Source organism: Macrosteles quadrilineatus, unplaced genomic scaffold (genome assembly GCF_028750875.1).
Source record: "Macrosteles quadrilineatus isolate MER2022 unplaced genomic scaffold, UCM_ALF_1.0 Scaffold_2__2_contigs__length_208266976, whole genome shotgun sequence".
NCBI lineage: Eukaryota > Metazoa > Arthropoda > Insecta > Hemiptera > Cicadellidae > Macrosteles > Macrosteles quadrilineatus.
Window position 1 is genome coordinate 37,876,734 of NW_026542595.1, and position 17,813 is coordinate 37,894,546.

Genomic DNA, 17,813 nt, shown 5'->3' on the forward strand with positions numbered 1-17,813 from the left:
CATTGGAAAATCGGATTAACTGGACATTGATATTTGTGACTGGGTTTGTGTTAGTCGAGTGGATGTTTTTCAGTACGAGATAAACTGGTTCAGTTCCAGGCTTATCATAAACCATTCGAGAGGTTAAAACTGCTTCATCTAAAAACACTTGAGTTTCTCGTCTAATAAAATTCCACTGACGTTACGTAACAATTAAGGCAACTGAATGGTTTGTTTGACAAATAAAATAATACCATGACACCCATCTATATGGTTTACACATCGGCTCCGTTTGCCGATGATAATAAACGTAATATAAACGTAATATTAACTTGATTTGCTTCTGTAGCATTGTTAAATTTGTTACTGGTCTGTACAATAGTGGAAATTGACATTTAAAGATAGATAATTACCACTTTGTCCACAAACTACATGCTACAAGAGCTCGTTTTCTTTTTTTGCCTTGCTAAGTGCTACGTATATTACTCTTGTAGGCGTCAATGTGTTGTGCTATTACAAAAACAATATGTAGTGCTGGTCAGTTCTTTGACTAGACACTATTATGTTACATTGACAGGGTTAGCCTTTATTTCTGTGGCCATTAAAAAAACTCCCTATTGGTTCACCGCAGAAGCAAGTCGGTCACTCTTAATGTTGATTTTATTAGCCTTATAATGAGCACTAGTTAGAATCACAATGTTTGTAAGACCAGGAAGATATCTCGAGTGCGTAACATAAGTAAATAAGAGCAAATTTAATTCAAAATGTGCGTACCTTGAAAGGTGGGCGTTGTGTTGAAAGTTGACCGTTTGTGTGTGTGTTAGAAACCAACCATCGGAACAATTTTAAATCTTTGGCACTAAATTTGTTAAATGAAAAAATTATATCTTTATTATACAATGAAATATCATACTGTGGTAATAGAACTATACTGCAACTAATCAGTTAAATGAGGATTGTTTTGTCTAAAAACTAAATTAAAAATATTGTTTCGATTAATTTAAATATAAATTTAAAAATAAATTTACAAGATAAATAGAGGTCAGAGGCATATCCCCGTTTTATCACTCATCTCATTTTAATCCAACTCTTAATCAAAAATCCCATTTTTTTGTATAAAATCCCACTTGTGGTAACACTGGACAGGCACTGCCATTACCATATAACAAAACCTCATGGGCCAAGAACCAGGCAACCCAAAGACAGAAAAGAAAATGCAATTGTGTATTATTTCTTAATCTGCTTTTACAGTTAAGTATTGCTGCCATAAACTCTGATTCATAATAAGTGCCTGCCACAGACCGCCTTAGAGTATCAGAAATAAATGCATTTGAATTTGAACACAAATGGGATAAAAATATTAGAGAGATTAAAGTTGGCAATGGGTAGTTAGAAATATGTTTCTCGATGATCAGACCCTTTACCAACAATCTTACCACAATTCAAATCCATAGAAGAGCCTGAAATTTCGAAAAACATAAAAAAAAGAATTATAAGGATAATGTTGCACTAAATAAAAACATAGTATACATAAATAAAAAAAATATCAACCGCATACATAACTTTTTTGTCATCTTGAGTTAGAATACTATAAATTTAGGTTAGCGGGAAAAAAATATTTGCCAAAAAGTACATGACACCACTAAATAGTCCACAAGATTTCCATTTGATATCTTCATTTTTATTGAATACTGTTCTCTGTGGAGATGAACTGTTCAATACCAGCGTTGTCCTCACATTACACTGCAATGGCACTCTTCATACCACGCTAGGTAATTTGAAAGTTAAATTATAATCATATCTTACCCATGGCACAGTTCACGTTTTATTCTCTTTCGTTGGTTTATTAAAAAGTACTTAATCCGCTTGAATTATACTTGAAAATAACATGCGAAAGCACTTTTTAAATCATAAAATTTATACTTCGGTGGTACTTTCATATTTTTACAGATTACTATCATTTTAACTATCAAATTATTCACAAAATTCTTCAGGTTCACAGAAATAAACATACCGTATAAAGGAAACGAAAAGTTAGTGATAACAGATTTCCAAGGTGTATCCTTGATATTTTTTTACAAAGTGATTAGTTTAAAGTAAAAGAAATGTAGTTTTGAGTAGGACGGCCAGAAAATAGTGACCCACACAACACATAACCCCGGTAGTATATAACAATTAACCAGCCCCATCTGCACGTATCTTTAGCCAGTTAAGGCTGAAACCTTTGCTCTTTGCTACATATACAAAAGTAAAACTTTGAGGATTTTACCAAGTATTAAACTTTCATCCTATAGTGTGCACATGCGAACTCCCTGTAAAATGCTGCGTTTGTTTCTTAGTTCAATCAAATAGAAAATGCTCGTGTTTTCTGTCTTTTTGCCTATGTGTTCTTTACCAATAAGAGCTACATGACATACAATAATTTTGTAAAAATATATGATATATGCATTTGTGAGGTAATTCTTTTTAAGGGATTTAAAATATATTAATTTTGACTGCTATTTTGAATTTGTTCACAGAAGAAATTTAATACTTGGTGTAAGTTTAGGTGCTAACCATCATTACACATGTAATAAACTAGCAGTTAATCGTTAAATTTGTTACACAGTTATAGATATAATTTTAAAAGTAGCTGTCGACATAAAACCAACCATTTTAGACTCATAATTATTTAAGGTCAAAACAACTCCCTAAAAAGCCTTCTGAAAAAATGGTTAAAATGTTTCTGAATTTCATTTAAATATTTAAGTTATAAAATGCAGACATGGTTGACTATTTGTTACAGGGTTTCTGAAATACTAATTCTTGAAACAAAAAACACGCAGATAAAGGATAACCAATCGCGAAATCGCCGAATGATACTAAACATACTTCACTTGTATGTCTTTAAGTTGTTTTTTACGAAAATCTAATATTAAAATCATTTTTTTGTTTCAATGCTGCATCTTGTACAATGTACGTTTAAAGCTACATGTTTTTCCCCCTAATTAAATATTCTTTTATGTATTTCAAGTCAATAAACGTTGCTGCTTAAAAATCTTTGTTTCAGAATTTAAATTTAACGTATCACTTACGTTGCAGATGCAAAAGTTGATAGTCGATAAAAGACGATGTGCAGAAAGTGAGCTACGGATGAGACTTGGACCCTGTCGGGGAGCTTAGCGGTTATTAATTATCTTGTTGGAGACGTGATGATGGATCACTGTTTGTGGACCTACAATCTTCCCAACCTGCTTCCTCTTTAAACGGAACTTTCAACCAAGCACTATCGTCTATTTAGAATTTGAAATACTGAAACTATACTTAATGTCCAATATTGTATTTAAGTTTATAGTTTTGTTATATGCTTATCATGTAAGTCAAAATACTACACCATATGCATCACATATGCACCAAAAATATGTTTATTTGTATTATTTAATTTGTCATATTTTTATGGATTTCCATAAAAAAAATTGTATATACAGGGTGTCCGGTCATAAGTGTTAAATAAAATTGTGCATTAAACTACATGGTAATGGTGACAGAATGTCGCAAATTTAAGGTTCCCAACTTCAACAGTTAGAGAATAACAAATAAATTAAGATTTTTCAAAAATGTTTGTAGTTGTTGTGAAAAAGGTTATTTTACTCTATTAAAAATGCACTTACTGTCAGTTTCAATGTCATTTTCAGAATCCTCACAAAATTTTAAATAAATATAACACATAATCGTTGGGGTACGTAAAAATATTCTATTTAAAATTCTTCGTTAAACAAATTATTTTTATATCGACGAAAATGTAAATAACATACAGCAATTTATTTCTCGGTTGTTGAGTTCCGGTGAGGTTATCAAATATGACTAAAAACTTCCTTATTTAAAGGGCTTTACAATGATGTATAACAACACTTACCTACTGTCAAATCCATGGTGAATTTTACGCACTATTGTGAAAAATCACGGTCAAGCCAAAACAGATATTGTAAAAAATAATAAAATTTTACTTACTATTTTATGAGCTGACCACTGATGATGAGGGTATGTATAATTTATGATTGACCAGACTACACTTCCATCAAACTAAAGAGTTTTTTTAAGACTTTGAAAAATTTGTAATTAAAAAACACAACACATTAGTAAAAACATAATACACACTACAATTTAAATATGAAATGATAGTTAACCCATTAAACAAATCAATGACATACTTTGTCCGAAGCACAAATCACAGTTTGGGTGTAAAGTGCCCACCGTTTTCCCGCAAGCAGGCCCTAGCTCTTTTGCGGATTGCGCCAACTGTGAACTCATACGTCAATTTTTCCCTTACTTTCCCAGCAGCCTCAAAGATTCTCTCCCGTAACTCAACTTCAGAGTTTACAACAGTTGAGTAAACTAGACTTTTCATGTAACCCCAAACAAAAAAATCTAACGGGCTCAAGTCTGGAGATCGAGGAGGCCATGTCACACTTCCTCCACGTCCAATCCATGTCGGGTAGTTTTGGGATAGCCACAACCGAACGCTTTCAGTAAAATGTGGTGGAGCACCATCCTGCTGAAATATGATTTCAGCTCTTTGTTGAGGATCAATTTCATCCAACAACTGAGGTAGAGAGTGCTGAAGAAAATCTAGATATAAATCACCGTTCAGATTTCCTTCGAAGATATGAGGACCAATTAACCGATCTCCAATCACACCTGCCCACACGTTGATCCCAAACCTTTTTTGAAAAGAAGCTTCTCTGGAGGCTTTTGGATTTTCATTATTCCAAAGATGCATATTGTGAATATTTATCACACCTTCTCTGGTAAAACGGGATTCGTCAGTCCATAGTATTTTTTTAAGGAAGTGATATTCAACAATATCACGTTGAAGAAGCCAGCGGCAGAACTCCTTTCTGGATTCGAAGTCACGAGGCTCCAATCCTTGGACCTTTGTAAAATGATACGGATGGAAGTTATTGTCCTTTAACACTTTATGTACTTTCCACCGGGACATACTAGTTTCAAGGGCAAGCTGCCTAACACTAGTAGTAGGATTATCCATAACTCTCTGAATTACACCCTCTTCAGCTGCAACATCATGCACAGGTCCTACTTCTTTCTTCTTCTTCTCAACCGATCCTGTTTCCAGCAAACGTTGATGCACTCTAGTAAACACCTGAGTACTGGGGGTGGTGCGATCAGAATACCGATTCTGGTACTCTCTCTGAGCAGCCGACGCATTACCGTTACACAAACCATAAATAAAATGCATTTCAACATACTCCCGAATCGAAAAAGACATAGTTGACCGATCACTGTCCACATATGACTGATAGATCGTTTTAAAATATGACTGCTGGTTCGCTTTGTTTTCTTATCGCTTGGATAAAGTATTGTTATCAGTAAAATACCTGAATCTATTGACTAAATCCATTCAACAAAATTGAAATTCCGGGAGATAATTTAAATCTTATATGAAAATTATACGATAACCGTAACTTTATCACAAACACATTTTACTACTATGTTTCTTTTCTTAGCTGGGTAGTTATAAACAAAGCGTTGCATGCGAGAAAAAATACAAATTATTTGTTGCCTGCACTTAAATGTATTATTCTTCACAAAAAATTTTCTTTGCCCTACCATGTTTTTTCACAATAATGATCGAATTACATTAGGAAATTTGAAATACGGTAAAAACTATTATACACCATTGTAAAGCCCTTTAAATAAGGAAGTTTTTAGTCATATTTGATAACCTCGCCGGAACTCAACAACCGAGAAATAAATTGCTGAATGTTATTTACATTTTCGTCGATCTAAAAATAATTTGTTTAACGAAGAATTTTAAATAGAATATTTTTACGTACCCCAACGATTATGTTTTATATTTATTTAAAATTTTGTGAGGATTCTGAAAATGTCATTGAAATTGACGGTAAGTGCATTTTAAACAGAGTAAAATAACCTTTTTCACAACAACTACAATAATTTTTGAAAAATCTTAATTTATTTGTTATTCTCTAACTGTTGAAGTTGGGAACCTCAAATGTGCGACATTCTGTCACCATTACCATGTAGTTTAATGCAAAATTTTATTTAACACTTATGACCGGACACCCTGTATATATATATTCAATACCATAACTTTAAGGTTGCCTTATATGTGTTATTAAGATGTTTCATGTCTTTAGCAAAGACTAAAAAAATGCATAGAAATGCATAAATGTTTGAAATTCGAATAAATTGTGAAAAATCATAGGATGCAGTAGATTTTGATGACATAATGTGATTTGATCGAGTAAATTCTTTATTATTTACCAAACCTTTGCAAAATACATTGAATTTTATTTTTTATTTTTATTGTGTTGCTCCCTATTCCATGTTTGAAAATAGAAGTAGACTGCAAACACTATAATAATTATACGACAAAATATTTTGTATTTGTTTAATGCCATGAATATTTTATTCACGGTTATTGGATTTGAAGTTCAAAACTAAGCCCGACTAATAACTGTCAGGTTGATGGACCAATTATCATCAGATATAATGAGTAGAACATGTTACGACCATCAGTATATACAGGCTAATTAAACAGTAACAAGCATAATATAGATTTAATTGATGCACATTCTCCACCATTAAACATTTAATCCAATCAGTTATATTTGCCTAATAGTTGGAAGCGTTGTTAATGGAAACAGTGGAACTTTATATTGTGACTAAACGTTTTCTTTCTTTTTTTTTCAATGACTGTAAAATTACAACTGTCTTGGAATTGTCCACGAGTTTCCAGATATTTTTATGTGTACCTGAAGTTACATCTGAATACAGTATTCTGGTGATGATTCTAGGTCAGAGGTCTGTTTGAGGAAAGACGTCGTTTGGGAGAAGGTTGTCTTGAATCGATAAATCCAACCGTTATCTGATCTAGAGTCTACATCTATCCACCGCCTGTCGTCCTGGTAATACTAACAGACTTTATAGTTTTGGAAAATCAACATCTGGAAATGTGATAGTGCTGCATAATTTTACTGCATGGGTTTCATTTTAATCCGTATATTTTCATACAATTCTGTATGCAAAGCGGAATCGTTTTCTATTACCAATATTCCGCTCTCCTAACCTTTGAAATGACAAATTAAATGTTGGTAAGTCTATGAAAACATCTCTTAAGTTCAAGATTAACGGCACGTTTGCTACTGTTGCTGGAATGCAATTTAGTATGTTTTATGGGGAATTGCAGTTACCCTAGGTTCTTCTGTTGGTGAATTAGGTAAATAAAATATTCTACTGCAAATTTGGCTAAATATTAGTTCCAAACGTTGGATTAGTGAACCAATATAATAACTTAGCATCATTTTGAAAATGAACATTTTAAAGCTTGTTTCTTACAATATCTAGCGTTCTACCACGAAGCTTAAGTGGATCCGGAGGTTTCTTTACTTATGTTGAGTCACTACATTGGTTTTTCCATATACATCATTTTATTTCAACACTATACCTCACATTTTGTTTTTAACCTAAGCTTTAATGATTTATTGTTTATTTTATATGTGTTTGTTTTTTCTCTCTTGATACTTAGGATAGCTTCTTTACAGTTGGGTAACATTTTCAATACAATTTTGATGAAATACAAGCTCCTGTGACAGGCCTTGTAGATGAATAGGGCAAGACTTCACATGTGAGGATGTTCTTGGATACGTCGGATAATTTATGTCCTTATTCGTAATGCTGCGCCATGCTATACGGAAACCCGGTTCCCATAAGTAAAAGTGTATAACGATATTTTCAAATACCAATACGAAGATTTTTTAAGTTATATCGTAAATACATTATGCATATAAACTCACAGTTGTCCATTTTGAAAAAAAAAATAAGCTTACTGTTAATTTGTATTCTTAAGATAAACCAATGAAGGAAGAAATAAATTTTGCATCCATATTTTTCTCTTTGTCAACAAATTAACAGAATGTCTTTACTAAACAATCAGAATATTGTCTGGGTAGCCGTGTGGTGATAGTTTTTGCTTTCAAATCTGTCGCTTAAAAGGACGCTGGTTCGATTTAAAGCGATATCGACCAACTAGACCCAGAGTTGTCATTGATCTATTAATTAATTATGCTATGCATAAAAAAGGTTGGATCAGGGTTTGTACCGTTCCCTTCTAAAATAAGAACGTAAAAATGCCATTGGCGCAGTACATGGTACGAGTTTTTTTGTATTTTCTTATACAGTTAAAACGTTTATAAGTAAATTTAATCCCAATATAAATTCACATCAATATATTGCACATTCCTCTAATATTATTATCTTCTCTTCCAAGCTGGCTATACGTATTGTCTTTGAATGTTACCATGATAAACCCAGGTTATCCAATCTCAAAAAGTCGCAAAGCAGATATGTAAAGCAGTAAGAAAGCTCTTCTAATCTCAAGTGGTTGTTAGGCAAGTGCATAGTGCTGTAGTTCAGACCTGTTTTTAAAGTGCAGCTTACTCGAGTGCGGCAAAACATCTTGCACTAAGGGATTTTGTTTTATAGCATTTCAACGTAAGTGAATTATTTTAATTGTATAGTTTTTTTTCCTATCATGCATAAATTAATTGTTCTTTTTTAGTTAAAGATAAATATTGCATGTGGCTAGTTGGGATTTTGTTGGTTGAGAAAAGTTATTTAAAGAAAAATTTTATGTTTTTACCTTTTGCCAAAATAATTTTTGTTGTTCTTAAATTTTCATTTTAAACGGGCAGGATCTTATCGCAAGATTACTATACAATTTTGATAGGTATCGCGTCATATATCGAGCTGGCAAAACACATCCAATTGACAAAAAACTTAATCAAATAAATTTTAAGGAGATGTTTTACTGAACCGGCCTTAATCGAGATGTATAATACTAGTTGTTCTCAATATCATTTCGATATGGAGGTGGTTTGATGAAAGACACTGTTAATTCGAAGCATAGTTCAAATTCCAACCTATAAAATTCTCAGAAGTGATGAACTAGCTATGGTCCCTATTTCAACAAACACTGTTGTGTTAACAAGACCCTCACATAATAACATAACATGTTAAACTGGAACCCAGAATATGTATAGAAATATCAGTAAACATTAGTGTGTCAAATGCGCCTTTCAATAGCCATTAGCTTTAATTGATTGCTACTCTCGTTAATATGTATGAGGCTTCACTCGAAATAATGGCGGTCACATGATAGCGTTAAGCTACCACTGGTAATTGAGGGACTACAGACAAAAGGGCATGTTCAATTGTTTTTCCTGTTACCTATTGCAAATAGAAACTGTTATTTAAGCATTAAAAATAAAGTATTATAGTATTTAAGTTAACATACAGATTTAAAATGGAGACTCAGACTTTGTAACGTAAACAAAACCGTCACAGAATATTCTTGATCGAGTTGTGAAGCAGGTCTATCGTTTTGCACAAAACACAGAACTGCTGATTTAGCAAATCCAGGATATCCCAGACGAGGAGACTCCTTGACAGACAACTATTAATTTCAGTCTGCTGAAGTGACAGGTGATTAATGGTTCCAAGTTACTGTTTTGTTAATTTCCCGTTGTAACCTATAGTTAGAACGTGTTTGAAATTTTAAGCGGAATTAATTAAAATACACACATTTGTTCGTGTTTTTCCTATCTAGCACATTCTGTGTGTTACTAGAACATGCTTTGTAGTTTTATAAATTGAATCCTACTTAATACGCGTATTAACTACAAAATAAGAACTTGCAAATTATTTATACAAGGTCTACCGGCAGCAAACACGACTACATCCCCTTCACCCGTCACGGAACTGGTTCAGCTCGGACATTTCGCACCACCAAACGTAGGTCAGGTTGGTGGTCGTAGACCTTGTTGGCCGCGGACCTTGGCGCGTCCCCAACACAGGTCATTGATAGAGGACCAATTGAGAACGAAAAGTCGTTTTGGGGTAGTGTCAGGGCGCATTTGTAACCTAATACATTGAGATTGTCCAGGGTCAGTTCTGTTCTGTTCTGTAGCTGCGGTCGTTATCACGATTACGCCTCCTGTATATGTTTCGTTGTCGTCGCGTCGGAGGTATTTAAAAAAAAAACAACAAATAAACTAATTATAGCTACACAAAACAACGATAAATTCACTAATTTAAGTTACAATCATGCTAAAACGATCCGTCATAGCGACACAAAACAACTATAAATACACAAATTTAAGATACAACCATACTAACACGATCCGTCTTAGAAACAAACTCAAATAGTAAATAAACGTACTCAATGTGTTTCATTGAATTGAAAAATAAATAACAGCAGTTAAATTATACAGCTGATCAAAATGTAAACAATAATGTTCTTCATAAGGATAACATGGGAACTTTCAAAGCCATTGGGGCAGAGCCCAAGGGTCTTTAAAAAAAATTTAAGGCCAGTTTGCAAATCTACGCGACACGCTCTTTCCAATGAGACGTCAATGGATAAAATCGGTTAAGAAATGGTGGAGGAGTTCAACCGACAAAGTTTCATGTAGCGTATTAATTATATAGATTTGCTTAGACATTTTTGGGGTAGATTATTTTAAAGTATACTGTTTTGTGTTACTATCAACTGGAACTCTCTTAAATATACAAGCATATTGTTTGTAGATTTACAACCTAAATCACATTTGAATTGAACAATTGAATTTTATAGGCTTACTACTAAAAAAACTTACAAAATATCCTTTCCTGTTAGGTACAAACTCGACTGATACAATACCATTATTATAAAAACTGAAGCAAGAAATAAAAGGTCTAGGATGATGAATTCAGGTCAGAGATTGTCTAGACAAATGTAGGATTTCAATTCTTTGTTCTCAGATTCCATTGTTTTATTCTCATTTCATTCGGTGGGATCAGGCTAAAATAGTTTCAGACAAATATTTTAGTTTTAGTATATTGTTATTCAAAACATTTCATATTCTTGAAGGTATGCTGTTTCAGAACTAACACCTTTAGATTAGTATTAGGAAAATAAGTCAGTATGTAAAATTTTAATCCAATATTCATTATATTCATTAGTTCATGTTTTGTTATTTTCTATAGCCTGCCACAGGAGATAATTTAAATACACGCGTACATTCGGCATTTCAGGCACTTGCTTTGCTCATATTTGGAATAGAAAATCCAAAAGAAAGAGCAATGATAAGACAATTATTGACTATGTGATTCATAACCCGAAACTCCACACCACAGCTACATGACGCAACTTCTATCATTCACCATTTCATCCTCAATATAACATTCATTGATCGACCAATCATTTCTCGATCATTTTGAGGCCTCGTCAACGTAAGTTTTACTTTGGCCACTGTGATAAAAATAAAAATTTCTAGACGTTAAATCATAGTTTTCTTACCAGAATATGATGAATGGATGTATGGAAATAAACCTTCGTATTTTAAAACATAGGTAGTACTAACAGGATGGCTAAAGAAGATAAAATTAAGAAGAGTATTGCATTTACTGGATATGATTTTATTATTTGATGTATATACTTATACACATAAAATTGTATTTAATTTTATTATGATCCCAAACATATTATATTTTCCTTATGTTAACCAGTAGGGAAGTACAGTAAAAGTGGAGAGGCCCTAAGGCTACAATGTAAGTAAGAGATGAGGCTATTTCATTTATTGGATGAAAGCATTTGGCCACTAGTGACCCATAGATTTTTATCTCTAGCGGCAACGCCAAAGAAAAATAAGGCCAAATGGTTCTTCGGACGATTTAGATCAACTTTCTCAAAACAATTTTGCGCTTTAACACTTTATTATCACTTTTCTTACAGCTGAATCCCTGTTTTTGAAGAGAATTCAACCGACCGCATTTTTAATATTGTTGCAAAGTATTTTATCTTACTATGTAATGAAAAAAGGTTGTAGCATGGGTTACGATGAGATGATTTCTATGATAAGTTAGATAGCTAAATTAGGAAATATTTTTAGATTTGCGTTGTTTATTTATTGGAAATATATTGTGTTGTATGTTTTTAACATTTTATATAGAAAAAATATACATATTTTTTATTTTAACGACACAAGTGTGATAAACCTGTTTTTAGTTGTACTATTTATTATAACTAAACGCAAATTTTTACGTAAATAATACGTAATGTTAATCATTGAGATCATTGATAGCCTCAGGGCATTGATGTAAGCGGGATCATCAACTTTTACAACGTGTTATGACGCGCTAGTCAGTTCGGTTATACACAGCGGACACAAAACCGTAGGTCTCTTACTCTTAATCAGTTCTCTATTGCCCACTATGCGCTAGTATTTGTTTACAATTTATTTCTATTAAAATCAGCAGTTTTTATTGTTTAACAATACAAATGTAAACAGAAATATGCATTATCTAGTTTTGTTGATTTGTAAAAAAAGTTAATATTTGTTATAGATTTTAGTTAAAGTTTACTGTACAATGAGCATAATCTTGGTCTTGAACTTCTGATTTTTAACGATGTTATGTATAGGTTTGCTAAAGCTTGTTTTCTAAAATTTTCTTATAAAATAATTTTAATTAGGAAGTAATAGTAAGGATTGATTTAATTGAGGCCTGTCATTACAGTAGTATTAGTATTTATGTGTCTGGATGAAAAGTATCCCTCATAAATCGTACTAAAAATAATTTTTCGACTTTTGCTTCAATAATTATTCCCGTCCTCAACTTTGCCAAGTACGTGAAATTAGCTCTATCAGGGCACTTAGGCTACGATTATACTAGAGAGGCTGACGACCGGGACGCTAGCGGGACATTTAATCAAATGGGGGTGATTATACTAGGGATGCCAAAAAAACCACCGGACGCTTGATTTTGTGCCTCCCAGCCGGGATGCTGAGATTCGAGCGTCCTGTGACTGTTTGCCTCCCGAGATGCACAAAATCGGTTGTAGGACATTGGTTCAAATGTGGCGCATTATACTAGGCAGCTAGCATCCCAGCCGCTCTCTTTGTACATGTGCCCGAATATAGGGAATACGCTATTACCATAGGTCTCATGGTAAGACCTGGACCCGGGACCGATTAACTTATTTCGATTTGATGTCCCCAGGGGCCAAAAACACCATGCATTCATATAGATTTAAATTATTATATATCTGTCCGTAAACGCGAAACTTTTTTTGTCAGATTTTGATGAAATTAGGCTTTAAGGTGTAGGGCGGGATAAACTTGAATGAGATCGCGAACAAGCATAAACAGACCATGGGAACGGGGTTTTATGGTTTATGGAGGTAAAAAAGGAATTTTGTCATTTTTGACCCACAAAACACAAGATTTCTCGAATTCTCTCTAGACAATTTAAATGAGCCTAAAACAAATAGTTTAGTATATTAAAGTGTTTTGGCGGTTGTAGTTTACAGAGAAAAAACATGTAAATTAAAAAATTTCATGTTATTCTTTAGAAAATATTGTTAAGTGTTGTAATTTCCTTGTTTATGGATATATTTTCATAAAACTTGGCTAGTTCGTTTTATACTAAGCTATTAATATTTTACTAAAAACACACTTTAATAGCATCCCTGAAGCAGCAAACCTGGGCACTCGTTAAACCTAATGTTATTTAGATATTAACAAAAAATGACAAAACATTGAAATAAAATGGTAGTCCGAGAGGCTAGCAACCCAACACAAATCGATCATTTTCGGCCCGAAGTGGGACGCTAGTCTCTCGGACGCCAGCATCTAATGAGAAAATTACACTTTTGGTTCCAGTAAAACAATGAACTTATTCCACATTTTATGAAAATTCTCCATAACAATAGAATCTATTTATAGATATAGACTAAAATATATATACTAAAATACTAAACTAATACAGCTAAAATTAACCACAAAGATTGTCCATATACCTAGAAACGTCATAGGCCTATTCGTTTCCTTGAGTTCCCTTCGGCCTTCGCCCGTGGACGTCTAAAGTTTTAGGGGAGGTTTTCAAAAGTAAAATATATATATTATATAAGAAAGTATAATAAGTAAAGTAAGTAAAATAAATAAAGTAACTATTGATTGGTCTACATGGCAGAGTGAGAAACCCGTTATGAAATAGTTTGTAGGTTTGTCTTGACCCATCACATTATGCAGGATTCTGAACACATCTCAAGTTTATTCCGATTCCGGTCAAGACGTGACACCCTGAGCCATAATTATGTCACGCTTTTCTGTATCTGGAGACTTTCTAAAGTAGACAACCTTGAACTTCTAGTCTTGTGGTAAAATGTTTTTACGCCTTTACATATCGTCGGCCTTTAAGGACGCGCGTTAAAAGTGAAAGATTTTCTCCGAGCTTTTACAATTTATCTTTGCGTTGACATTTCAATGTAAACAAAAAGAATTGCCAAATGCTCATTTCTACAATTTCAGACAGATGATCCAAGGAAATAAAATGTATATTACCCAACTATGTGGGGATTATTTATCATCTAAAACTTTACCATAGATTATTTATTGTAAATCTATGTCAATGATTATGAAATAGATTTTTCTTCCCCAAGCAAAGCACGGGTACAGCAGCTAGTATATTATGTAGCCCTTTACTTGGTAGACGCAAACAAAGATTTACAAAATCAGATAGTTACAGCTTACATTATAAACAGAATATAGATCGTTTCACATGTGTAACGTCAGTGGATAGTTTAGTCGAGTACTTGTCGCCGTGATAGAGATTCCAAACACGCAGTCTATAACTCCCCTTATGTGCTTAGCGGCACTTAGTCATGATTTATGGTCCATATAAATTTTACGTGCAATCACAATATAAATTTTAAGCGAAGATGTTATTAATTACTTAATTTTTCCTGCAATAAGTAGATTGTATATGGCGTTTTACCAATGTCTAAATACACTATGCTATAGAATTTTACCTGATTAAGGGTTACTTAATCTTGCCTGACTTTATTTAATTTCATATACAGTAATATATGTCACCTAGGTATGACATGTAAGCAATTGCATTCAACAAAATTTATATTATATAATAGACTACAACAACTAGATACTCGTAAATACGACAAATAAATAAATTCACACTAACGATATTTAGAGAAACATTCACTCAACAACATTACTGTATACAAGGGATTTCGAAAAGCAAAAGCTTTAAAGTGTCCATTTAAAAACCAAATCATGGTGACAAAAGGAAGGAAATAAATATTTATAAAGTACAAGCCCTTTTATTGGAAATTGTCTTTCTTCAAAGGCTGACTTGCAACTTAACACAATTTACCAAACGTGATACAGAGTTAAAAGGAATATTATTAACTATTGTTACCAATATGATTAGCAGTATGTTATACAGCGTAATTTCACTCTGCAAAGCACAAGTAGGTTGTGTGGCTACTAGCAATGAATGGTTTTTATAGTTTGTCGTTTGCATAGCTGCTTAAACGCTCCAAACGTCATCAGGAAATAGATTCTCTTTATGAGAGCTTTATAAATAATTTGTTTCGTGTACCCCAGTGTACTTTTAAGAACATTGCAGTTTTTGAAACATACGTAAAGGGTTAATATAATTCAATATATGAATCGGTACATACGCAACCTTTTCCGCAAAAACCATAATGGAAAAGTATAATTTCGTAGAAAAATTTGTGTTTGATACTTATCCACTTAATCCACGTAAAGAACGTATTTTCAACTTCATCTGTATTACATAAGTATTCTGTAAACTGAAATTACATGAATAAAAAACAAACCATAAAAAAAAGGTGAACAGCCATCACACAACCACGTGGAACGTGGAACGACCAAAACGTGGTTTTATTACATTTCCAATTACTTAAATAAAATAGCTTTAAGTATATTTTTGTTGAAGGCAAAACAAACTTGTAAATACTGTATTTTAAATAAATTATAGGTTTATTTCAGTACAAGACGATAACATGACGAACCGTACGTACAGTATAACTTGATTTATATTATAACGAAATATCCTACCGCAGCAAACCTGCAGACTAAGCTAATTTTACATGCCTGATGTGATTTTCACTAAACAATTCCACAAATATATTAGATTTATTAGATTTATTCCCTTTAAAATAGCGTTAGGTATGCTGCAACAGAGAACGTAACAAAGATTACTGTAGTGAAATGGAAATAGCTTAGTATGAAAAAATAAATGTGCCAACTTTGATCAAAATATATCTACAAACGAGGAAACTACAATTCACTTATTTCCCACAAGAACACTCTATATATTCTCAAAAATATAGTTTACAACTCAGTTTACAAATGTATAAATTGCTCCTACAATAATATACTCTCTCAATTAATGAAATTATTAACAAATTAATAGTTTACCAGAGAAACTGTTTAAAATAACTTTGCATAATCCTTGGTGCTCTACAACTTATAACTGGACACGGAACAAACTGATTGGATGGACTGGGTTGTTTTACCAGATATCCAATTAAGCTTATCTGGGTTTGGTTTGTGTATTGCTTCTTTCAATGTATTGTTTGGACCTAAGCGTAAAATATAATGGCCACCGTTGCACGGGTTACTGACGTAACATTTATGTATGGCACAGAAAATAAACAGAGTAATCTAGTTTATACCCTTACAAAAGAAATGTCTTAATTTTAAACTAATTTTGAACAATGCTGTTATATCAGTATCACACAGAAATACTTACCAAGCAACTAAATAAACTGAAATCTGTATTTTCAGAACATTTATTTCCCGCTTTCTTCATTACGAATATTCTCGTGATGGTTAATAATGTTGCACACAAGCCAAATAAAAAAGCATCCCTTTTTAACAAAATAGATGGATAAAAACTTGTTCTCAAAATGTATAAAGTGTATTTTTTTAAAGCAACTTAAACATGATATTAAAACAAAACACATACCATGCCAATGGCACTTTAATGCAATTTAGTTTTCAAAATAATTTCAGGCATATGAGCTAAAGGTAGATATAAAATTGTGATTGCCAGTATAAGGCCCCAGCTGCTGGAGAAAGTAATCGAAAACTAGAGTTACTAGGTTGTGCTTCACTCGAGCCAGCCGCGGCGCTCATTTCACCCTTTACTTATGCTGGAACTTATTTTAAAAGTCTAAAACAATTGTATAAAATTACCAAGGAAATAAATTCAATACCATGGTAGAAACGCGATTTTAGTGTGTTAAATAATTTTAAGGTTGTATACCTACTTCTAAAAAACACACTTTACTTACAAATTGTTAATGTCTTAATAAATAACATTTAGTTTTAGTTTGTAGGACGTAGTTTTTTTATTTTAAATATCCTGTTGCTCGTAAGTATGTCTCTTAAGTGTTTGTTATTTGGTGATTTTGTCTGACTTTGTACACCAGGAAAGACGTATACTTAAGTATATTGTCCTCAATCGCTTAATTAAATAAATAATCAAATTACGAATTTCATTTTTTTTTTATTTTAATGCTGCTGCTATTGTTGTTATGAAAATTTTATTGTTACGTAATATCGTATTGTACAACAACACAATTTTTAATTATACAACTTAGCTTACAACTTATCACACTTCACCTTTTTGTTTTTATTTGTCTGAAAATTATTTACTATACATCTCCCATTAAATTTAAGCAAACTTACTCTGGAAAACATATAAGACACGTAGAGATATTTTAAATGGAAGGTATCACTACAGTATGCTCTGTAGCAGAATTATCATACTGTTGTACTTTATATCGCACAGTTGTTGTATGCGCTAATAGCATTATATTTAAATACAAAATTGCCCAGATGTCTGATTCTGTATTAATTTTCACATGAAATGCTTGATTGAGAATTCATGTCCTAGTTGCATTTGAATTACTAAACTGGTGTGATATATGCAGCTCTGCTGTC